The following is a 24226-nucleotide window of genomic DNA, read 5'->3' on the forward strand; positions in this document are numbered from 1 at the left end:
GCTGGACGGGACTGAAGCTCACTCGTGTTTCCTTCTTGTCTTGCAGCGTCTCCCTTCTCTCCTGGACAGAAGGCCGTGTCCTGGGACTTCTCTGATGGCGGGAGGCTGCGGCTGTACCAGGTAGGCAGTGCAGGCATGGTGTGAATGGGTTGCCGTACCTGGACCCGCTTTACCATGTCATGACCAAGGTGCCGGACTCATGGGGACACAGGCCCCAAACGTGTGCAGAGCAGCTGCAGGAGGGAGAACGCTTCTGGAAGCTTCTGGTGACACTTGACCTTTCTCAGGCACTGCAGGCCTGTCCCTCATGGCGCTCTCCCCTGTCCTCGAAGCCCACAGTGTTGCACATAGTGTGGGAAGGTCATTTGTCATCCTGGCATCCAGAAGCCCGGCCCCGGCACATTCCCAGAACAGCCCCGTGTTTCTCTTTTCAGCGAATCCACTTTCTGTTGCCACCCATGGAACGTTCTCACTCTTCCAAGAAGCCAGGCTAGCAGCTCCCCCGCCCCAGCAGCTGCGGGACAGAGCCCAGGTTGGGTGGTGTGTACACAAAGGAGGGATTGTTCTCACGTCGCACAACGAGATGGGGATGGACCCGCGGTTAGAGGTCACCCTCCCTGGGGCGTCAGGGGAGCATTTGTCCTTGAAACACGCTGGCAAAAAATGTTCCAAGGAAGCCTCAGCTGGTGTTCGTGAGGAAGAGCTGGATTAGATGGTGTTCTGGTAAAATGTTCCTGGAGGTTTTCTTGGCTGTTCTTGGCTTTTATACTCCTGGCTGGTAATAGAAGGAACACCCTCCTTTGTAAAGTCGGTTGGATAGGATCACCTACCTCATAGGGCGGGCACAGCCTCCAGTTTTTTAAAAAAGCAACGTACAAGTCTTTCCCCACCAAGTAGAAAGGATTGGATCTAAGTAAACGCTACATTTGGATGCTCAAGGCCAAAGGGGGAGTTGAGAAGCCGCAGCTCACAGTGGGATTCCTTTTTGGGCCACGTTGGAATTTTAAAAGCCCTTCTAAATAAAGCAGGCAGCTACTTGCACTGTTTCAGGTTTTTCTTTAAATCCTGTAAACTGAGGGTAGCTGATTGGATTTTATTTCAACTTCTCCCCCTACCCTTTCTGTCCTGTCTCTTTGTTTTCCAGTATCTGCCTGTGCCTTAGGATGGAGAGAAGGTTTGAGATGTTCAGGAGGAGGCTCAGGGCTTTTCATAGTGACGTGAGGAATTCAGGAGTTCTCTGGTCCCAGGGTCAGTCCTCCGCCCACTGGGGCCTCAGCGACTTGAAACACTTCAGCCCAGGCAGAGGCCACCAGCAGGCCTTTCCTTATAAGTGCAGCCCCTGGCCCTGGAGGCTGTGGTCTCTTTGGGCTGCGGTGAACCCTCCTGAAAGGCATCCACATTCCTGGCATTCTTTCGGCCTGGCATTGGTCAGAAAGCGGGGGTTTCTAAAATCAAAGGCGAGCACTGCAGCTTGGTTCTTGTCTGTAGATAAACTGGAGAGACACCAGGGGGTTGTGCGGCGTGGTTCTCTTTGGGCCCCCACATGGACTGGCCTCGCTGGACTTTGCATTTGGGGCATCGCCAGAGCAGGCCCCATCCTGAGCAAAGCAGGAGGAGGTTAATGGGGGTCCCTCTCGGGCTCCAGCAGTTCCTTGGGTGGCACGCATGTGGTTTGCTTTTTCTGACCCTGTGCCAGAGTTACTGGGGCAGCAAGACGTCTGGGAAGAGGAACGGGAGGGTGGGACGGGTGCCGCCATCCCACAGCGGTGCCCGCTTGTCTCCGTGGCGGGCACACAGGCTTCCGGGAGCCCGGTGAGGGAGGTGCACCCAGACTTGCCCTGGATACAGCGGGCAGAGCGTTGCATGTGCCTCTGGGGGGGGTGTAGGGGTGCTTGGGGGCGTGGGTCCCCACAGCAGTTAGAGACCATCCACAGGCCACCACACTTTAAGCTGATTTTCGTTTTGCCTTGTTTTCCCAGAGGCATACATGCAGTGTTTTCTTGGTGCCTCTGAATAGTCACAGTCTGATTTGCCTGGGGGTCAGTGAGAGACACGGCTACGCAGGGTTTCCATTTCCAGGCCCCGAGTTTTGTCCGTGGCAAATTTCGTGATTTGCACATAGTTCCCGCCTCATGGGTTCAAGTTGTTAACCTGATCCTGCTCCCACTGTCATCACCATCAGAGGTAGTTTATCCTGGTGCCTGGTGTCCTTCAGGATGAAGGAGGCAGCAGAAATGCTCCCTGACTCAGTTCCTGAGACCAGAATGACTGAGGAAACGGAGGCCTGCAGCAGAGCACGGCCGATTGCTCCTCCGGGGAGTGTCAGCTAGGGGACGGAGCCGGTGCGGAGATTGAGGCCCAACAAGGCCTGCCCCTGTGGTTGTTCCCACTGTCCCACTGATGGCTGGGAAGGGTGAGCTCCAGCCCCTGGTGGCTTGAACACCCTCTGTAGTTGTGTCTGCTCAAGGCCTGGGAACACCCTGCCTGTTTCACAGATGAGAAACTCATCTCAGAATACTCAGAAACCCAGAATACTTCATTCAAGTTCAAGTTCAGAGGGTGATTAAGAAGAATCAGAAGACTGGGTGTGGTGGTTCATGCCTGTAATCCCAGCACTTTGGGAGGCCGAGGTGGGCGGATCACGAGATCAGGAGATCAAGACCATCCTGTCTAACACGGTGAAACCCTGTCTCTACTAAAAATACAAAAAAATTAGCCGGGCGTGGTGGTGGGCGCCTATAGTCCCAGCTACTTGGGAGGCTGAGGCAGGAGAATCGCCTGAACCCAGGAGGCGGAGATTGCAGTGAGCTGAGATTGCACCACTGCACTCCAGCCTGGGCGACAGAGCGAGACTCCATCTCCAGAAAAAAATAAAAAATAAAAAAGTCTCGGAGCCCAGCCTGCAGTCCGGCTGCATTTGTGTGTCCCCTAAACCACTCCTCTGTTCCTTTAGCTTAGCTGGGTGCCTGGGGGGGCACGTGAACCACGTGGGCTGGTACCACACCCCCTCTAGACTGGCCAATGGGAATAAATCGTGAGCCACAAACAGGAGACATAAAAATGAACAGGTAAACATGATTTTTTTTATTGGGATTGTAAATTCACACGACAGTTGAAGGTGCAGTGAAGAAATGGGTGGTAGCGGAGTCACCCACTCTTCGCAGGGCGACTGGCCACGCAGGCTCTGCCTGCGCACCTCCTGCCTGGACCATGTGGAAAGTCTTCAGGGGTCACGTCAGACTGGGGGTCTCCAGAGTTCCTATCCCTTTGTGTGTTTGGTGAGCTTTTTGTTTGTTGGTTTTGGTTTCGAGGTGAAAGTCACATAACCTCCAGCTGACCACTGCAGTGGGCATTGAGTACATTCTTGGTCCTGTGTCACCACCGCCTCTCTCTCATTTCAAAACTTCGTCATCACCCTGAAAGAGCACCCTGTACTCACTACGTGACCACACCCATTGCCCCTGCCCCCGCCTCTGGCAACCGCTAATTGGTTTACTTTTGAGGTTTGCATTGGGCTATGTCCCCATGGCCTTCAATCTGTGACAGAGATCCTGGCTTTCATACATCCTTGGGACAGAGAAACTAAGGCCAGCGTCCTTAATAGCATGACCAGGTCTGCTTGGACTGTCCATTGAGGTGTCCTGCAGGCACTGATTCTGCACCCGCCAAGGCCTGACCTCCCCGTTATCAGCAGATAATCCAATAGAGGAGAAGGGCACTTGAGGCCATGCAGCGGCTGAACGGGAAGCCGTGCTCAGCGTCTCTCCAAGCCTCTGCATTCCAGTGACAACGTCCGCAGGGCCTCAGTGAATAAACCACTGCAAATGCACGTTGGTGAGGCCATCAGCTGCCGAAGGGAAGCTGGGGAATCTGGACGGAGGAGAAAGAAACGTGAGCTGCACTCCCGGCGACACGTTGAACTAAGAACGGGCCTGCCTTCTTGAGGGGCTTGTTTTGTGGTGTCATAACTAGCCTGCCTTACACCTTTCTTAAAGCAAGCATGTTGTGAGTTCACAGGAGGGATTTTTAACATACTTGAGGCTTCGGGGACAAAAGACATCAGTCAAAGAAAGATTCCGCTATTATTTATTTCAAGAGCCTTTGACTCTCTTGCTGAAATCTGCTCCCATTTTGAAGACGCTTCCCATCAAATCAGAAAAGCCCTGATTTTCCTGTCTCTGTGTTTGGAATTGTCCCCCACCCTGTTGTTAGTTCATTCCTTAAAGTTGTCTGGACAGACTGCAATTTCAGAAGGGCACCTGGATGCGTTTCATTCTTGGGTCAGAAAAATACCTATGCAAAGAGCTTCTGACTAAGCGTAGACAGATTTCAATTATTGGCACAATAGCATGTTACATAAATCAATTTCTTTGGGCCTCAGTTTCCTCCTTGGTAAAGATGGAACCTGGGTCTCTGAAGGTTCTCAAAGACTAAAAAGGAATCTAAGACACCCTCAGACTTGCTCAAGAAGAAAACGGGGCAGGATTATTGGAATGATCCAGAAAGAGAGCACAGTGAGTCTTCTCAAACTTTGAGAAATGAATTGGACTTTCCTAATCAAAAAGTCTAATCAAAAATTAGACTTTCCTCTCACCTGTGCAGCTGGCTCTGTCACCCGGCCTCTGCTGCTCACCAGCAGCACACACCTGGCCCAGGAGTGGCTGCCAGTCAATGCGCAGCAGCCCTTTGCAGGACCTGCCCATGGGCTGCTTTTGAGTTTCTGAGCATCCAAGTCTCAGAAGCAGCTGGTTGGGCCAGCTCAAGCTCTGGGTCCGCTGTGGATTGATTCACCTGTACCTGGTCTCCACCACTGATCCATCTGGAGAGGGGTGAGGCCACAGGGGTTTCCAGGCTGGGGGTGTGCCTGGGCCAGGCAGCGACAGCCACTGGGAACCCCAGGCAATAGGGGAAGTGGCACTCACTTATCCTCAGCTGGGCTTCTCTGCAGGCTCCCTCCCTCCTTCCCTTCTTCCTTCCTTTCGGAACTCCCTACAACCCTATCACGTTAAGCAAGTACTGTAGCCTCTCTGGGCCTCACTTCTCTCACCTGCTTATGGAGGGCCCCCGAGCCTCGGCTGTGTGGCTTCACTGTTAACATGTTATTGATGTGACTGGGGGGCTGCCCCTGTGCCTGACATTTCATTCATGCCGTTCTCCCATGCAGGTTGCTCTCCTGATCTGGGCCCCGCCCTTTGGTTCCAGGGGATATGAAGGTCAGAGGAGGGATTAGCATGATCCACTGGCCAGAGTCAATAACACGGGGCCCCTCCTTCCAAGAGGGGCTTAGCCAGAAGGGGAAGCCTGGATCTTGGGGTCGGGCTCTGATGCTTTGTCTCTGAGCCGCTGACACGGAGATCGTCAAGCCGTGATGTTCATGTCCCCATTGCATAGAGGTGGGTCCTGTAGTCCCGCATGTGGTGTGCTCTGAATCTCCTTTCCACTCTGTTGGAGGGTCAGAGGGACTTGAAAGATCACAGAGCCCAGCCTTGCATTTGGCAGAGGAGAAAGCAGAGACATAAAGGCCAGGGACTTGTGCCGGGTCCTACCCCCCATCTGGTGCCCCACACACTGGGGCCTGTCCCCACTGCCAGCAGCCTCTGTGTGGGTTCTGCCTTTTTCTGCACTGGTGGTGTCTCCCCATCGCCCCAGCTGCTTGTGGGCAGGCGTCACCTTGTTCTGACCTCTTTCCTTCCCCCAGGCAGCTCTGGACTTCGCTCTCAGTAAACACAACTTGATTCTTTTCCTTCTTACCTTATCATTGCCCATAAATCCCGTTTACACGGTGCCCACTTTTGTGTCTGAGCTGGGACGTACAACCTCGTCTCTGCCTCCAGTTTTTGAGAAATTAATTATAAACAGTGTTGACAGAGGCTCTGGCTTGACTTGGGGCATCTGCTGCTCTTCCCGGCCTTGGTCTTCTGAAGGTAACTGTTATCAGTAACAGAACAGATGTGTTTATCCTGGGCTCCCGGGCCCTTGGCGTGGCCCTTTGAGGGGGTCTGTGAAACCCCTGAAACTGCATGCGGAACTTTACAGATGGAGGTAGTTTTCTAAAGAGAGGGTCCAGAGACTTTGTCAGATTCCTTAGAGGATTTGCACCCTCAAAAAACGTTAACAACCTCTGAGCTGGAGGAAGGCCTAAGACAAGCCTATCGCACTTGGAGATAAGATAAGCCGAGGCGGGACCTAATGGGGCCTGAATGTCTTGACCAGAGTGCGCAGCTGAAACGGAGATCACACTTGACAGAAACCAGTGTAAAACTCTCCTTCCCTTTATTTAGCTTTTATTTCTTGTGCTTTTCATTAAGTACAGATATTCTTTGCTCGCTTACAGACCAGGGAAGACCTGGCTTCTGAAAATTACCTTTAGGTTTTTCATTGAATTTGGTCTTATTCTGAACAATGCCTGAACGTCGAAGGTGCTCCCCTAGATAGGTTAATAGAAACCCACAGTCCAGGGCAAGAGGCCGCATCCGGGAAGCCTGTGTACAGGTGACTGGAGAGATGAGTTCTCACGGACCGTTCGGGCAACTTGGTGTTCAGGCCTGGACATTTCAGTGCTGCATTTGAAGAGGAATTATGAATTGGCTCTCAAAGGAGGGTGAGGTGTTTTGTTTTTTGTTTTTTATTTTTTTTGACATGGAGTCTTACTCTGTTGTCCAGGCTGGAGTGCGGTGGCGCAATCTCACCTCACTGCAACCTCCGCCTCCCGGGTTCAAGTGATTCTCCTGCCTCAGACTCCAGAGTAGCTGGGATTACAGGTGTGCGCCACCACACCTGGCTAATTTTTGTATTTTTAGCAGAGACAGCATTTCACCACGTTGGCCAGGCTGATCTCAAACTGCTGACCTCAGGTGACCCGCCCGCCTCGGCCTCCCCAGAGTGCTGGGATTACAGGTGTGAGCCACCATGCTGGGCTGGAGGGTACATTTTTAAACGATGCAATTCTGGGGCCATCGTCAGATTTGGCGAAGAGGAAGCTGCGGGAGAGAACTGTTACTATACAGGATTTGAAGAACTCTCCTGCAGGCTTATTTTATATTTAAATTGTGCACAGTGGTTTATAGTTTGCCAAGCTGTCTTGGGTTTGTTATGTTGCGTAATCTTCTCAAGGACAGGTGGGTTGAGCCAAATATTCATTAGCAGCCTCGTTTTACAGATGAGGAAACTTGTGCCTCAGAGAAGCTGAAGTCATCAAACCAAGGTCAAGCTGGATGCGGTGGCTCATGCCTGTAATCCAAGGGAGGGTGAAGCGGGCGGATCACTTGAGTCCAGGAGTTCAAGACCAGCCTGGGCAACATAGCAAAACCTGGTGTCTATAAAAAATACAAAAAATTAGCCAGTTATGCTGGTGACACTTGTATCCCCAACTACTCAGGAGGCTGAGGTGGGAGGATTGATTGAGCCCAGGAGGTCAAGGCTGCAGTGAGCTGTGATCACGCCACTGCACTGCAGCCTGCATGACAGAGCGAGACCCTGTCTCAAAAACAAAACAAGTAAAACAAAAAGGGTCAGGCATTTGGCAGGGATGGACCCCAGTAGAATCTTCTGATCCCAGTGCCATGACATAGGGTCCCAGAGCAGATGGGCTGGGTTCAGATAACAGAAGGCCACACAAGATTCTAGAATTGTCAGCAGAGGGAGGAGTTGCCTGACAGCAGCAGATTCCAAGGAGGGCCCGGATGAACCTCCAACAGGAATACTGATTCCGTTCTGCCTTTGATCACTTGATTTCAAAAGAACTTGAAGTAACTTGAACCTGGCGGCCATCTGCCCAGGCATAGGTGTGTGCCAGGAGGCAGGTCTGCCTCTAAGTTGCTATGAAATAGTTTGCCCAACTCGGATGCTACGTTTCTTTAGAAAATCTTCAAGCTATCACACGTGAATAGGCTTCTGATCGAATAAGCCCAGGGCTTCGGTGGATGGGGCGTGGCTGGCAGCAGGGCCAGCGTGGCCCTGTCCTTTTGGTCCTCTGTGGCAGGGACCCAGGAAGCAGTACCCAAGGGCTGGAACCAGCGTGGCCCTGTCCTTTTGGTCCTCTGTGGCAGGGACCCAGGAAGCAGTACCCAAGGGCTGGAACCAGCATGACCGAGGAGAACTCTCCCCTGGCCAGGGTCTAGCTCTCAAACACCAGATTCTGGGGTGGACTTAGATCCTACAAACCCAGGCCACGGAGGCCAGGGTACCAATGTATTCATCTGACAGGGAAAAAGGGGATACTTTGGAGGTGCAGATAATGCATCCTCACTGTACGGGTCGGGGCATGAGAGCAGAATGAGGGTCATTCGAAGGATAGAGTGTCTGTTTACTGTTTTATCTGCTGAGAAGCCGACCCTGTTTTCTTCCCATTTTGCCAGCACCTGTGTGTAGCCTGGACTCTGGAACTAAACTCTCTGGTCTGAGGGCTGGAGGGGGTCAAATCTTGGTGAGGAACAGTTGCACGGCTCTGCTCACTGACCTCTGTTGGGCCTTAGTTTGCTCATCTGTAAAACGGGAGTGAGAAGTCGTAGTTATGGGCGTGTGACGCCTTCCCAGTCACGCTGCTATGCAGGGAGATGTGGCTCTGGCATACAGAAGCTGAACTCACAGTGATGGTGACAGAGGCTGGAGGCTGGGGGGCTTGCAGTGTCTGTATCCAGTTGGCTCCAGGGATGGCCCCACCCCTGTCCTTACCTCGGTGTGATTTTAGGGGCCACAGTCTGTTCCTGTTTTTTCTTAGCTGGTTTGAGTTGGGTTTTGAGAGTCCTAAAACCCACCCAAGATGGCCCTAGGTACCTGCCCTCTGTGGGGTACATTGCTCCAGTGGGACTGCAGGCTTTGGGGCTCCCCGTTAGCACCCCAACTGCTCCCGGCTCCTGGCTGTCACTCGGTGAAGTTTGCCACGGCTTCCCCTGTTGGTGGCGTTTTTCCTGTGCCTGACTGACTAGGTACCCTCCTAACTCCTAACTAAACATAGGTTTTCTTTTTCTATGCTTTAGTAGTTATTTCTCATAACAAAAATACGCTCTCAGTGTCACAGTTATTTTTAATAAATGTATCTTTCCAGACTGTTCTCTGCGCATGTGCATAATATTTTAGCCTCAGATGGGTTCCTCATGGGCACCTCTTAAGGTGTCATTGCCTGTAGTCGCCTCGGTGGCACTGGACCTCTTTAGAGTGGCTTTGCTTCTTTACAGGGTTTCATTATTTTTTTAAAAAGTTTTATTGAAATGAAGTTCACATAACATATAATTTACCATTTTGAAATGTCACAATTCTGTGCTGTATAGAATATTCACAAAGTTGTGCAACCACCACCTCTTATCAAATCTCCAGAACATTTTTTCAACCCTAAAGGGCACCCATTAGCAGTCGCTGCCCCTCCTTCCCGCCCCTGACAACCACTGCTCTGCTTTCGGTTTCTATGGATTCCTATGGATTTGTGTATTCTGGACATGACTTATAAATGGATCCATATAATAGGTGGCCTTTGGTGACTGTCTTCTTTTCACTGCAGAGTGTTTCCAGGGTTCATCCACGTGGCAGCATGTGTCAGAATCCCATTCCTTTTTATGGCTGCATAATATTCCATTGTATGGCTATGTCACATTTTGTTTACACTTTCATTCGTTGATGGACATTTGGGTCATTGCCACCTTCTGGCTGTTGTGACTGGTGCTACTAGGATTCATGTATTTGATGGTCTAATTCTGTTCTAAGAGCTGTCTTCTCTCATTTCCAAGTTCTTGGAGAGATCCCTGGCTTTTGATTCCTTCTCCTCCACCCCATGCCTATCCCCAGGATTTTATGAATCTCCCAGGAGCTAGGGCTTGGTATGTTGTTGAACTCACCGTTGGCATGGACCAGCAAGGGTCGCTGTCACATAAAGGCCTGTGTTAGGTGCCATCCGCCTGCAGATCCCCCTGGGTGTTAACACAGGACTGCGAGGAAGCACTGCTTGTGGAGAGCAGGATAGTCAACAACAGACCTAGGCCAGGTGTTTGCCCAGGTGTCACACAGGAGGCTTGTTGTGGAAAAGCAGCTTCCTGGGCATGCCCTGTGCTGGCCATGTCTGTCTGTCTGTCTGTCTGTCCCTCCCAGCCCTGCTGTGCTGTTGGCCCAGGGAGTGGTCTGAGTTGGCTGCACCCCAGGGGGCTCCCCTGACTTCTGGCTTGCGGTGGAGAGGGAGGTGTCAGGGGAGCCCCTCGCCTGGGGCTCACTCCGGCTCCCCTGACTGGGGGTCCCTGTCTCCCCCAGGTTCCAGTAGAGGCTTCCCCCTTCCCCACTTCCCTGGCGTCACTTCCCCCAGGGGTCCCTTCACTGTTGTAAATTGTCCCTTTCCTGTTGGGGCCTTGAGTGATGTCTCAGCCCTACTGAGTGAAGATCTCCAAGGCAGGCCCAGAACCTGCATTTTAACAAATCTTCCCCTGACACCTTGAGCCCCTCAGAGCTGCTGAACCCCCGCCTCCACCACCCCGCTTAGTTGTTGATCTCGGCTTCCTCGTGTCCAGGCTACAGGCTGACCTCTCTTGTGCTTCTGCCTTTCAGAGCTTCAAAGGAAGCACATGTTTGCTGAACCCTCCCAGGGATCCAGGCTTTGCAGGTTTCACACACATCTTACAAAATGCAGTGGGGGCAGAATGAGAGGAGAGCCAGAGCATGCTGGCTTTGGGAGGGGTGGCCCATTGTAAACAAGCCAGCGCTGGCCATCCCAGGGTCCCAGGCAGGCTGGCTTGGTTGGGGCTACACACAGCCAAGCACTCTTAGCTCCTGCAGTTGGAATCCCGCTCTTGCGTGCCTGCCTGTGTTCCTGGCTGTGGGAGGCGCCAGGGGGAGGTTTTGATCCCTGGGGGAGTAGGAAGCCGGCCCAGCCCCTGCAGCTGTCTGGCCCCAGCCACTAATCCTGGGCAGGAGCTGCCTGTCCTGGCTTGGTGCTGGGCTGGCTGGAGTGGAGTGACCTGAGAATGGGGCCTGCTTTGTACCCAGAGCACACGCCGGCCACGGCTTTTATGACCTAGCGAGCAGGACGGGAAAAGGACAGCAGGTGGGAGATGGGAGTCAGCCTTGGTCTCCTTTGTCTTCACGGGCTTTGTTCCGCGAGGATTTTTTCTTTCCTGCCTTTTTCCTTTGGGCTGGGCGTGGGTGTGTTCAGAAAATCTCAGAGCGGCCACTTGCTGCCCCCGGGGGTATCATACGCATCATGGGTTTGGTCAAGAGTGGATCCATCAAAAATCTGTGGAGTAGCATTTTTTAGGAAACGAAGCATAGTGCCTTTTATTCCTAATGGATTTTTAGCTGTGATATAAAAGCATTCCCGGAAAGAAGCCAGCGGATGAAGGTCCCGATGGTGCTGGGCTGGCTGCAGTCGGGACCACAGGACTCTCAGAAGCAGAGGGCCTGTGCTCTCAAGGGCCTGTGCTCTCAGGGGCCTGTGCTCTCAGGAGTCTGTGGACTCAGGGGCCCCCCTCGATCTGCTTTGCCAGGGGCTACCCAGCCTAGATTTCTGCTGGGCCAGCACCCCGTGGGCTCTCGGATGAGACTGGCAAGGCCAAGCATGTGAGGCCTGTTCCCAAATGGAAGCGTCCGTCTGTACTACTGCACGGCTGCCAAGACCCTCCAGCTCTGACCCTCCATCTGGGTTTTGCCTGGGGATTCAAAGAGGGGCTGGGTTAGGGGAGATAAAGGGAGGGGGACTAGGGCAGGACCTCAGTGACAGCAGCAACATGGCTGATGCACCTGGTGTTTAGTGATGAAGATTGGGGGTGCCACGCCGCATCTGTGTGTCCTTAGACAAGTTCATTCCCCAAATCCATTCCATTTCCTCTACTCATCGGATCTGCTTCAGAGACTTAAACGAGCTGACGGAACATTTCGCACAGGGCCTGGCCACGGGTAAAGGATGTCATCTTCCCCCGGTCAGAATGGAAATGAATTCCATTTCCTAGGGTCGGGTGAGCCCACACCTGTGAAATCAAGTAGAGGGGAGGGAGGGGAGGGAGTGGAGGCAGTTGAGTGGGAGAGTCCAGGTGAGACAGGTGAGTCCCTGCAGGAAGGCAGGGGCAGGAGGCACACAGGGGAGCTGGTCAGAGATGGAGAGATGGCAGGTGGGGTCCAGAGCAGCTCCTCCCTGCTTCCTCCAGGTTGCAGTGGAGACCAAATGGCCTGAAAAGCCCCAGATACTGACTCTCTGATCCTTTACCACAGAGCTTCTCACCTGGGGCGACCTTGCCTCTCCCAGCCCCCCAGGGACACTTGGCAATGTCTGGAGATTTGTGGTTGTCACCACGCAGGGAGGAGGGAGGAGGTTCCAACCGGCATGGAGTGGGTAGAGCCTGAGGACGCTGCTGCAGATCATGCAGTGCCCAGGACAGCCCACACGAAGATGGATCCGGCCCCAAATGTCAGCAGTGATAAGGTGCAGAAATGGTTTTCCAGACAGTTTGCTGTTTCACCTAGAGAATTGATTGACTGGTTTTGGAGGAAGGAGGAATTTAGGATGAGGGATTTCTGGGCGCTGCCACTTGCTAAGTGGGGAAGAAGAGACCAGGTGTGCAGTGCTTGAGAGGCTGTGGCCATCCTGAGTCCGGGCTGCGGCCATCCTGAGCCCGTGGGGGCAGTTGTGGGTAGTGCTGAGGAGGCAGGGTAGAGACACGGTTTGGCCATCAGCAGAGATGCCCCAGCCATGCCCAGGGTGGACTCAGGCACCCGAGGAGAATGCGCCAGCGAGGAGACCAGCAGAGCAGGGATGGGCACCGGAGAGGTTGGACGTCAAGGGCAGGCAGGGGAGGAGACCCTCTGAAGGAGGCCAAGAAGGACCAGCCGTGAGGGGTGGAGGATGCCGCGTGAGCTGCACCCCCGCGGGAAAGGGAGAGTCGCAGCTGGGTGGCTTGGAGATTTCAGAGCTGTCAGGAAAGCTGCCCTGGGACTTGGCCCTCTGTGTGGCCTTACTCTCCAGCCTGGGTGGGAACAGTGTCGTGAGCCATTAGGTGGGAGCTGGTGCCCGGAGAGGTGTGGCACAGCTTGAGGGGCCACTGCAGGATGTGTATAAGCTGAAAGGAAGGGGGCCTGTTTGCCAGCCTCGCCTCCCAGCTCAGCCAGCCTGAAGCCCTGGGCTGGGACAGCCCCTTGGTGGGAGGGAGGCCCTTTGATGCAGCCGGGGCTGTGTGGTCACCTGGCATGAGCTCTGGGCTGCAGTCTCCCTGCAGGGCACCAGGAGGGCCGGAGAGAAAACGCCAGGAAGAACCAGCTGAGGCCTGCTCAGGAACCATGGTGAAATAAAGCAGGAGGCGGAGAACGCTTGAGGTGCTACCTCTTGTACCGCTTCTCCTCGTAGGTGGTTATTTTCTCCTGATTCTCTTTTTGGTACCCTCTGTGTAGAATAATGCTCCTTAGGTACTTTCTAGTTGGAGACAAGAAAGAAGCTTCTCCAGGCTCCCCTTGGTTCTGGCAGTGTCCTCTGGCTCTGGATCACTCTTGGTGCCCTTTCCAAGCACCTCTCCCTACTCGCTGTAAAAACTCCAAGGCAAACAAGCTGTGAATTATCAAAAGGCCACCGGCCTCTGGTGAACTCATTCTCCCGCTAGGAAACCTGTTGGGTAGGTTTTCTTCTATTTTATCTCCACCTGGTATGGGCTTGTAGCAGAGGCCCTACTGAAAAACGGGGTGATTCACACACTTTGCTCATTTATGCTTTGCTTTAAAAAAGAAAGCAATGGGAGCAGCTGGCTGCTGCCTGCCTGTTTTTGTCTGACTGTCCTGTAAGCTCTACCACACCAGCACAACACCGGGGTTCCAGCTGGCTTACAGGGGCTGGGCTGACATTTGCCCAAGGGACAGGTGGACGGACAGCTTGTGTTCTCTGGGATTGTCTAGAAATCAGCTGATTTGCATAAGAATGTTTCCCCATAGCTGAGAGCTTAATGTTCATCACTGACCCATTGGTGAGTTTGTTGAAATAGAAATGGTTCCGGGTAGAATATACTTGCCTCCTTACCACCTGAAGGACTATTACTTGGGATAACCAGGCTTCCCAGGGTGCTGTCTGGGCCCTCCTTCTGCCCAGCTCCCCTCTGAGCTCTGCAGGTGCCATCCAGCCTGCAGTGTGTGTCTGTCTGCCGTGGGCCTCCACTCTGCAAAGGCAGTTGTCCCCTCCACTTCCAAGGAACAAAACTCAGAGGCTCGCTCCAGTATGGCGGGATGGTTGAAAGGACCAAAGTGTCACTGAATGAACCAGAGATAAGAGGATCTTAAAGGAGAGTTTGGGAGAGGGGCCATGGCGTGGTGTGCCTGGGACCCTGGAGGACGGAGCTCCTAGGTCATTGTGTCTAAGAGTGCTTTGGGGATTCAGCTCCTTCCGTTGGCCTCCATTATTTCTTGGCTTCTCTGTTGTGTCTCTTCTCTCTCTCCTTGGCCTCTCTCTGCATCTGTGTCTGGTCTTTGCTAGCCGGCCTGCCTTTGATGGTAACTGTTCTCTGGGGTCTTGCCCTTGACTCTTGCCTCCTTCCCATATCCTTGATCTGGATCTCTCTATGGATCTCTCCCCCAAATGTCTATTCCAGATCTAATCAAGATTTACCTCTCACTGCCAGAGCCATGTGTTTGCTCCTCACGTGGGTACCCCACTTTGGCATGTCCAGGAGAAAACCCTCTACCTTCCTTTTTCTCCATGCTGCCCACATTCAGCCTATTTTGGAGATCCCAGCTAATAGCGTCTTTGTGGTTTCCGCTCGCCACCTCCATGTCACCCCCAGGACCTGCCTCTTGCTCCTGGGAAAGTGTGTTAGTCTCGCCTCTCCTCAAACCTTCCCTGCCGTGGTATAGATGCTCAGTCACCTCCTTCTGGTGAGTGCTGGAGCTTCCTGGAGGGTCTTTTTTCAGGGTTACCTCCTGCTTATCTACCCTTCGTCCCATCCCTGGGATCCCCCAAACTACTGAGGGTGTATCATCCCCTCCTTGGCAGCCTGACTTGCAGATTAGAGACTCCTCCCCATGGTGCACACGGCCCCTATGGCTCCCACCCCAGGTTTTCTCCATAAACCTTGAGCCAGCACACCTTCATGCACCAGAAGTGATGGGTGTTTCTGTGAGCCCCCTTTGCTCTGTCCCTGGGCCCACCCCACTTCATCTCCAGTTGCCTATCTGAGTCCTGTGGCACTGACCTCCCGTGCTGGGCCCAGCCTGCTTCATGGGGAGGCCTGCAGGGCAAGATGCACACAGTAGGCCCCAGAACTACTCGGTCCAGCTGTTTGGTGGCTGGAAAACCTTGGACAAGAGGCTTGGCTTCTCTGCATCTCGGTTTCCTCATTTGTGAAATAGAGGTCATAATCCTTATCTGCCTCATAGGGCACTTGTGATACACAAATGAATTAACACATTGAAAGCTTTTAGAATGGTGCCTGACACACACCCAGCAGCCAATGAATGTTGCAGGGCATACTGGTTCCCTAGGGCTGCTGTAACACAGTGCCAAGGATTGCGTGCCTTAAAGCAGAAACACATTCTCACAGTCTGGAGGCTGGAGCCTGAAAGCAAGATGTTGGCAGTACTGTGTCTCTCCAAAGACTCTAGGAGAAGCCTTCCCCGCTCTCCAAGGAGAACCCTTCCTCCCTCTCCTAGAACCCTTCCTCCCTCTCCTAGGAGAACCCTTCCTCCCTCTCCTAGGAGAACCCTTCCTCCCTCTCCTAGGAGAACCCTTCCTCCCTCTCCTAGGAGAACCCTTCCTCCCTCTCCTAGGAGAACCCTTCCTCCCTCTCCTAGGAGAACCCTTCCTCCCTCTCCTAGGAGAACCCTTCCTCCCTCTCCTAGGAGAACCCTTCCTCCCTCTCCTAGAACCCTTCCTCCCTCTCCTAGGAGAACCCTTCCTCCCTCTCCTAGAACCCTTCCTCCCTCTCCTAGGAGAACCCTTCCTCCCTCTCCTAGAACCCTTCCTCCCTCTCCTAGGAGAACCCTTCCTCCCTCTCCTAGAACCCTTCCTCTCTCTCCTAGGAGAACCCTTCCTCCCTCTCCTAGGAGAACCCTTCCTCCCTCTCCTAGGAGAACCCTTCCTCCCTCTCCTAGGAGAACCCTTCCTCCCTCTCCTAGGAGAACCCTTCCTCCCTCTCCTAGGAGAACCCTTCCTCTCTCTCCTAGAACCCTTCCTCTCTCTCCTAGGAGAACCCTTCCTCTCTCTTCTAGGAGAACCCTTCCTCTCTCTCCTAGGAGAACCCTTCCTCTCTCTCCTAGCTTCTGGTGGTTTTTGGCGGTCTTCGTTAGCTTAAAGCCGCATTCCTTTCAAAAAATGTCTGCCTTCATTGTTATGTGGCCCTCTTCTGTCTGTGTCTCTGTACTGGATTTAAATTTCCCTCTTATAAGGACACCAGTGATTGGAGTTAGAGCCCATCCTAATTCCGTATGACCTCATCTTAACTTCGTCACATCTGCAAAGACTGTATTTCCAAATATGGTAAAATGTACAGGTACCAGGAGTTAGGACTTGAACACATCTTTTGGGGTGACTCAGTTCCACCCATAACAGTGGCTCTCGCTGTCTTCCCTGGATCATAGTCTCTATGATAGCTCTCATCTGTGTCTTTGTCATTTCTGTAAACCTGCTGAGAACAGCGACAGTCTTGCTTTTCTTTGTATTCCTGGCAAAGGCTCAGTACCTGTGTATTTAGTGAATGTCCTTCCTCTCGACTTACTTTAAGGGAGACTCCAGTTCTGATAACTCTCTGGTTGTCAGAACATATGCCTGTACCAGCTGGAAATGAGAAGGATATGAGCATAAGAAGTCTTGCTTTTGGGAAGCAGCCCCATTCGTATACAAGGAGATGGATGGGAGCCACCCTGAAGCCCTCCTTGCAGTTGATTAGTGTCCATTGAGTGGTTGCTGCTGCATTCCAGGCTCTGGGTGGGGGATGGGATTCTGAGAGACAGGCATAGCCCTTGCTGACCCGGAGCTCACAGCTTGGCTGGAGAGACACACAATTCAATAAGCTGTTACAATAAAGTGATTAGGTCCTATTATAGGGAAAGCACAGGGCTGGTGCCCGCACACTCAGTGTGGACGCAGGGAGCAGCTTATTGGTTTAAACACTCTGGCATCTTCCCTCCAGCTGCTCATGAATGTTACGGGGCGCTGACAGTGGCTCAGGGTACTGGCAGGGACAGCCAGCCCAGAGGAGACACAAGAACAGTAACTGGGATGGGAAGCGCCCTGACCTCAGCAGACCATCCTTGGGGTCCCTGTTGCACACAGCACAGTTCAGTGATTGACAGCCACAGCCAGTAGTGACCCAGCGTCTTCACCCGACAGACAGGTCATGCTGGCCAGGCTCCACTTACACAGGTTGAGAAGGGTGGTGGCTACAAATGTGTCCTGTAACGTTCTATAAATGGGAGCCGAGGGGACGCCTGAGTTGTCTGCCAAGTTTTCTTCCTGGTTGTCATGTTTGGATCATTGTACATCCCACCTAAAGAAAGCACACCCTGTGTCTGAGTGGGGACAATAACCAGCCGCACCGCAAGGGAGGGCTCTTCCTTTTACTGCCGGGTGACCTGTGTGCCTGCAGGCCTGGCCTGACCCCAAGCCTCGCTCATAGTTCCCTCCTTTCACCTGCCTGGCCGGCTGGGCTGCAGTGCCTGCAGGGTGCAACGGCTCTTGCTATCACCCACCTTACTCCTCGGAGTGCATTACGCACATCTAACCCTAAAATGCGTTTCCATCTCGGAGTGCATTACGCACTTCTAACCCCAACATGCATTTCCAACTCATGCCGTGCCATTGTCCCAACTTAGTCCCCACTGTGGTCCAAGGAGCAGGAGGAAGGAGACAGGGATGAGCTTTTAATATTTTACCAAGGATCAGGTGAGAAAGCCAAGGACCACGCCAGATGGGTGCACAGGCCTCCAGGAGCAGGGCTGGCCTTTCTGCGCCTCGGCTGTGGGCCTGGAGGCCGGACGCCGAATGTGCACGCTCCCTAAATGCAGATGGTGACACAGCTTTTCTCCCAGGCTGTGGAAATTTCAGCCCACTCACAATAAAAAGAAATGTTTCCAAAACAGCCTTTCTGTTCCCTGGTCTTTTCCCAGAATGAATCTTGAATCAGCAGAGGTGAGATTCAGTTGTGAGAGAAGACACATTAAAACCCTAAGTGCTGACTCGCAAGGCACATCTGGCCAGCGTGGGAAGGGAGGAGGTCTTCAGGCCTCCGCTGTCCGAGTGGCTTTCTCCCCGGCCTGTGTGGTTCGCTGCCAGCCCTTCCTCCCTTCTGTGCAGACGGTCCAGCCCGTCTTCCCCACAATCCCGCAGGAACCTTGTATATGGAGCTGTTCCCCCTTCTCCAGTTGTCCCCGGTGTCTGGGCAGTCCATGTGCTTCCCAGCACTCCTGCAGGCTGGGGTCTCCCGCCCTTGGCTGGTTTTCACTCAGCTCCTACCAGCTGCTGGAAGTTTCTCCTTGGAGTTTGATCTTAGAGCTGTGACTAGGGATGGGCATTCATTTGCATTAGTAATTATTTTGTTAGTTGGTGCATATACCGCTGCAGACGAGTTGGGCCCCACCAGGAGGAACTTGATTTTCTGGGGAGATCAGCACTGCCTCAAGAGCTCCCAATGTAACTGCTGGACTGAGGGTAAGAGGGTTTTGCCTGCAGTCGCTTCCAGGGTCTCCGTTCTGCTCTGTCCTTTTATTCCCAAGCCCCTCCCCCCATTTTCTAATGGTTTGAGCGCATTCCTAGTTAATTGCAATGTTCAGATAGTTCCAGTATCTTAATGAAAGTTAGTGTGAAAGCCCCAGTGATTTGGTTGCCATCAAGAAATGCCTTTGCCCAGGGTCACGTGGTGAGTAAGCAGAGTGTGAAGATTAACCTCTTTGTGCCTCAGTTTCCTCAGCTATAAAACAGAATGATAATATTAACCCCCTCCTAGGATTGATTTCAGATGCAAATGATTACTACTATCTACCATATATAAACAATGTACATATAGAATATATGTGTATTATGTACTATTGTTTTCTATAAAATTGTTATTTACTAAAAGGTTTATCATAATATTATTAGCTATTAAAGTATATGTTAATCAACTTAAAAAAAAAAAGAAATGCCTTTGCGTGGCTCTTACGGTGACATAGTAGGATTTTGTAAATTGCACGGTGGATATAGAGGTGTAATTACCCGTTGCCTGCCGACGTGAGCCTGATCCTTCAGGAATGTTTGGCGAGCAGGATCGGGCGATGCCGGATACTTTGGGCTCTTAGAAAGTCCACTCAGCGAGCGTGGAGGCCGGCCGAGTTTTGCGGTGGAGGCCTCGTCCCTCTGTTTTGGGAGCTCGCCCTCTGTGTGCTCTTGGAGTCTGCATTGTGTTAGATGTTGGAGGCGCTGGGGAAGAAGTGCCCACATGGCACTGGGGGAAATGAGTTCTGAGAATAGGGATGTGTCCCAGCCTTCTCAGTTTTAGCCTTTAGGGAAATGTTTGTTTCCTGGGGCCACCATAACAAAGCACCACCAGCCAGGTGTCTTCCCCGTGGACATCTATTCTCAGTTCAGGAAGCCTGATGTCCACAATCAAGTGTCAGCAGAGCTGTTCCTCCCGAGGCTGTGAGGGAGAATCTGTCCCATTCTCCGCTCCTGGCTTCCACTCCTTGGCATCCCTTCTTGGCTTGCGGTTGGTCACCTTCTCACCGGGTCTTCACATCACCTTTCCTTGTGTGCATCTCTCTGTGTCCACATTTCCTCTTTGTATAAATGAGGATGCCAGTCCTATTGGATTAGGGCCCCCCAGTCACTTCATCTTAACTTGATCATCTGCAAAGACCTTCTTTCCAAAGACAGTCACATTTACAGCTACTGGGGATGAGGACTTCAGCATCTTTAGAAGGGACAAAGGGTATTAAAACAATGGGAACATAGTGACTTCTCAGTATTATCCTCTCCCTAGCCTGGTGGCATTTAGGTTTTAGCCAAAAGGTGCTTGCTCACAAGCATTTCTGTGTTATCCTTTAACCCCTTGTTTGGGCCTTAAATGGCTCAAACAAATGCATATTAGGTGCAGTGAATATTGCTAAACCTTCACTATGTGCAGCCCATAGTTGCCACAGCTGTCAATGGAGGTAAAATTTAGTAATTGATCAGTAGTTAATAAAGAAATCATACTACCCAATTTAATGAAGCACCTGTTAACCCAAACTGGTGTAATTCTTTGCATTCCAGACCACAGTGGAACACTTGGGAAGCAGCAAGGCTGAGTAAAAATAAGAGTATGTCAAACAAACTTTCACAGACTTTGAGCTATTATTGAGGAAAAATGTAGGGCCTGGGTGTGAGCTGGGTCACGATGAACCTCTGCAGAAGGCTCAACTTCTAACCTCTGCAGAGCATGTCCTGGGCCCGTGCCACATTATCTCACATGGGAGCCCTCGCTGCGGTTGTCCCTCCCTATGGTCGATGGGGACAGTGAGGCACAGAGGTCAGCAACTTCCCCAGATCATGTGACTGATAACTGCAGTGCTTAGGCATGACTGCAGGGCTCTGTGGGGAATGCAAGGATGGTTTGAGTCCAGTGTTAGCCTGAAGGACCAGCAGTGAGAGGGTTTCAGTGACTGTGATGGGTACAGCTCACTCTGGTGAGCCAGCGTTTCCCAGGCGGGTAGAGGAAGGTTGGGAAGAAAGAGGCTGTGGGCAGGTTCTTGAGGATCTGAGTGGTGGGGGTGGCCAGAGGATGGGGCTGGCTGAGAACAGATAAAGGTGTGAACCATCTGGGAGGCTGGTTATTTAATGTGGTGCCCAGCCTGTCTCAAGAGTAACACGTCATCCAGGGAAGCTCCCTCTCAGGTGTCCTCCTGCATGGTATTGCCAGAAAGAGACCACAGCCATGGGCGCCTTGCTAGTTGATCTTGAGAGTGGCTGAGCTGGGTCAGTATGAGAAAGGTGCAAACGATGGGCCTCGTGGGGTCCCCTGTGCTCATCAGCATCAGTCACATGGGGGTACGTTGCAGAGATTTGGGGGACACACATTTGGCTGGGATTAAGAAGCTCAGATTAAAGCGATAGTTCTGGGAGAGTTGCTTCCCCACCCAGGGATATTAAATAATGTCTGGAGACATCTTTAGATGTCACAGCAAGGGGTGGGGGGTGGGGGGAGGAGAAGTGAGGGGAGAGGGGTAGTTAAGGTGGCCACTGCACTGGGCCCAGGGGAGCTTGCTGTGATGGACGTAACCACATGGACAGAGACCTGGGCCAAAAACACGAGGCACATCTGAGGAATGAAAGTAAGAGGTGCTTTGTTTTCTGCTGCTTCTGTGTAAGAAGAGATTTGGAAGGCCAGGCAAATTTCCTGTAAGTCACCTGAGCATGTGTTGTACTGGGTGTACTGCTGTGTTGTACTTAGAAAGGGAACACTTTCCTCTGTGACTGGAAGTGTCTGGTGATGCTGAATGCTAAGCTGGGCCTGGGGAGTTGACCGCCCTCAGCACCACCGCCCATTCACTCGTCCTTTCTTTTCTTTTCTTTTCTTTCTTTTTGAGACGGAGTCTCACTCTGTCACCAGGCTGTAGTACAGTGGCGTAATCTCAGCTCACTGCAACCTCTGCCCTCGTGAGTTCAAGCGATTCTCCTGCCTCAGCCTCCCAAGTAGCTGGGACTACAGGCGCACACCACCATGCTCAGCTAATTTTTTTGTATTTTTATTAGAGATGGGGTTTCACCATGTTGGCCAGGATGGTCTCGATCTTCTGACTTCATGATCCACCCACCTCGGCCTCCCGAAGTGCTGGGATAACAGGTGTGAGCCACCTCAACTCATCTTTTCATTCATCCTTCTATCTGTCTGTCCATCCAACCATCCATCCATCCATCCATCCCTTCCGAGCTAATGCAGAGATGCGGGTTTCTGTCTATGGGGGATGGGGGTGCCACTTGACACTTCCCTTGAGAGCAAAACACGTTGACTTCAGAAGATACAGGGAACACAGAGAAAATTACAAGCAACAACATAAATCACCCAGATCTCACTTCCGGCAGCGAGTTTCTGTTTGCCTTTCTTTCTTTTTTTTTTTTTTTTTTTTTTTTTGGTATATAGCCTTCTCATGTACCCAAAGAAAATTGAGACTATGCTATACTATTGTTTGGTAAAATACTTTAAGACTTAATATATTCACATTTCTCATATTTTAAAATCCTCTCCTGGCTGGGTGAGATCCAGCACTTTAGGAGGCCAAGGTGGGTGGATCACGAGGTCAGGAGTTCAAGACCAGCCTGGCCAAGATGGTGAAACCTGTCTCTACTAAAAATACAAAAATTAGCCAAGTGTGGTGGTGGGCACCTGTAATCCCAGCTACTTGGGAGGCTGAGCCAGAGAATTGCTTGAACCCAAGAGGCAGAGGTTGCAGTGAGCTGAGATCGTGCCACTGCACTCCAGCCTGGGCAACAGAGTGAGACTCAGTCTCAAAAAAAAAAAAAAAAAAAAAGAAATCCTTTCCTAAGCCATATTAATGGCTGCTTGGCATTCTGTCATCCATAGATCAGACTTTAATTAATCAGTTTCACCCTCGTCTGTGGGGTTATCTTGAGCTTTTGTGTCTGGCTTCCCATCCGTCTTCTCAGGATGAGTGACTGGGCATAAGTTGCTTTATCGACATGAGTGAGCATTGATATTTCTGCACACGTGCTTATCTCCCCTGCCCTCCAGGGGGCCAGTGTCATTCACTGGGTGCCGTGTGTCAGGCCCCCTCCCCTGCTTTTTCATATGGGTGTAGTGTTATCAGCGTTAAAATCCCTCTCAGGAAATTAGAGGCAGTGCCACATTAAATCTGTAATGAATTATTTTAGAATGTTGGTTTTAGGATGAACGACATCAAATGGTTGATATTCACCCAGTTTTTTTGGTTCTTTCTGAAACGCAGCAGGACTCTTGGTGGGTCCACTGGAGCAGAAAGCACTGTAGGTACCTAGTGTCTTTCCTATCAACACCACCTACATAAACATTCTGTACGGAAGTGAGACACAGGCCCTAATTCTGGGGCCCTGGCAGATCTCCATGGCCCAGGGTGAGTCGGGGGCAGACAAGAGCTTACAGGGTCTTGGATTACCTGTGTTCAAGGGTCTAAGTGGCTTATGGTGTAGCCAAACCCTTGGTGTGGGGCAGGGAGGTTGCAGGAGGAAGGAAGTTGGATGAGGTGATTGTTTCCATGTAACTCGTATCAGACCATGGCCCTGAGTTCATTCTACAGAGTCTGGGTGCTTGCTGGGAGTGAGGTGCAGTTCCAGAAGCCAGGGGATTGGGCAGGGGGCTTGGTAGAGCAATAAATCAAACAAAACAGCAGTCCCTGTGCCTATTTTAGTCTCGTGGGGTACGGGTACAGGCTGTCCCTCCCAGGCCAGTGTGCAATAGCCAGGTTCAGGCCCCTGGGCAGGTGAATAGGAAAAGCTGCCACTTCCCTCTTAAACACCAATGTTAGTTACCATAGCATCTAGCATGCTTCTGGCATAAGCTTGCCTTCAGGGAGGCTTTATTGAATAGGTAAATCATTCTTCCACCCCTCCATGATCTTTGCAAGCAAACATTCCTGAAAGTTTTGAGCAAAAAAGATATGTATTATTACGAGTAATTTAGATGACTGTTGTTTCCACAGTGACGTACTTCTGGGAGAAAGGGAGGCAGGACTGGGGTGTTCTGGGGGTCCCCTTTGGTGTGCAATGCTGCCTTTGGGTTCCAGTTACTTTTTTAAACCCATTTTCCTGAGTGACTGAGTCATACCTGGTGCTGTTCTGGGAATCGGGGCACATCTGGGAACAGGGAGTTTGTTCACGGAGCTTACCTTCCAGAGGGAGCCAGGAAATAGACAAGACCTAAAGACAAAGCTGATTGAGGTAAGTCATGTGCCCTCAAGAAAACAGCAAAACCCGCTGAGCAGGGCTGCCGTGGCGAGTGGTCAGATCGACCTTTCTGGAGCAGTGACACTGGCCTGAGATCTGGGTGGCAAAAGTTATCAGCCAAGTGACGTTCTGGAGCAGTGCTTGCCTGCCAGAGGGAACAGCTAGTGCAAGGGTCCTGGGGCAGGAAGAGTTCCGTTGTGCACCAGGAAGGAGCAAGTTCAGGCAGGGCCTCGGGGCCTAGTGAAGAGGTGAAATTTTGTTCTGAATGCAGCGAGATGCCCTTGGAGAGACTTAATTTGCTGGGTGCCCTAAGGAGAATGGTTTTGTTGGTGGGTGGGTGGAGGGAGTGGAACCAGGGAGCCCAGGAGGGCGCTGCAGGGCACTCAGGTGAGTGAT

The 24226-nt window shown here is 52.0% G+C and overlaps 1 protein-coding gene across 1 annotated transcript in view; it reads left to right on the plus strand.

Annotated features, from left to right (window-relative positions):
- The window catches only part of SH3BP4 (SH3 domain binding protein 4), a 105012-nt gene that overhangs the window by 44748 nt on the left and 36038 nt on the right, over positions 1-24226 (plus strand). The window contains exon 2 of the mRNA XM_016950767.4: positions 47-120. The gene's annotated coding sequence lies outside the window, so the exon portion shown is untranslated. The remainder of the gene's footprint in view (positions 1-46; positions 121-24226) is intronic.

The sequence above is a fragment of the Pan troglodytes genome, chromosome 13, assembly GCF_028858775.2.
Source record: "Pan troglodytes isolate AG18354 chromosome 13, NHGRI_mPanTro3-v2.0_pri, whole genome shotgun sequence".
Taxonomy (NCBI): domain Eukaryota; kingdom Metazoa; phylum Chordata; class Mammalia; order Primates; family Hominidae; genus Pan; species Pan troglodytes.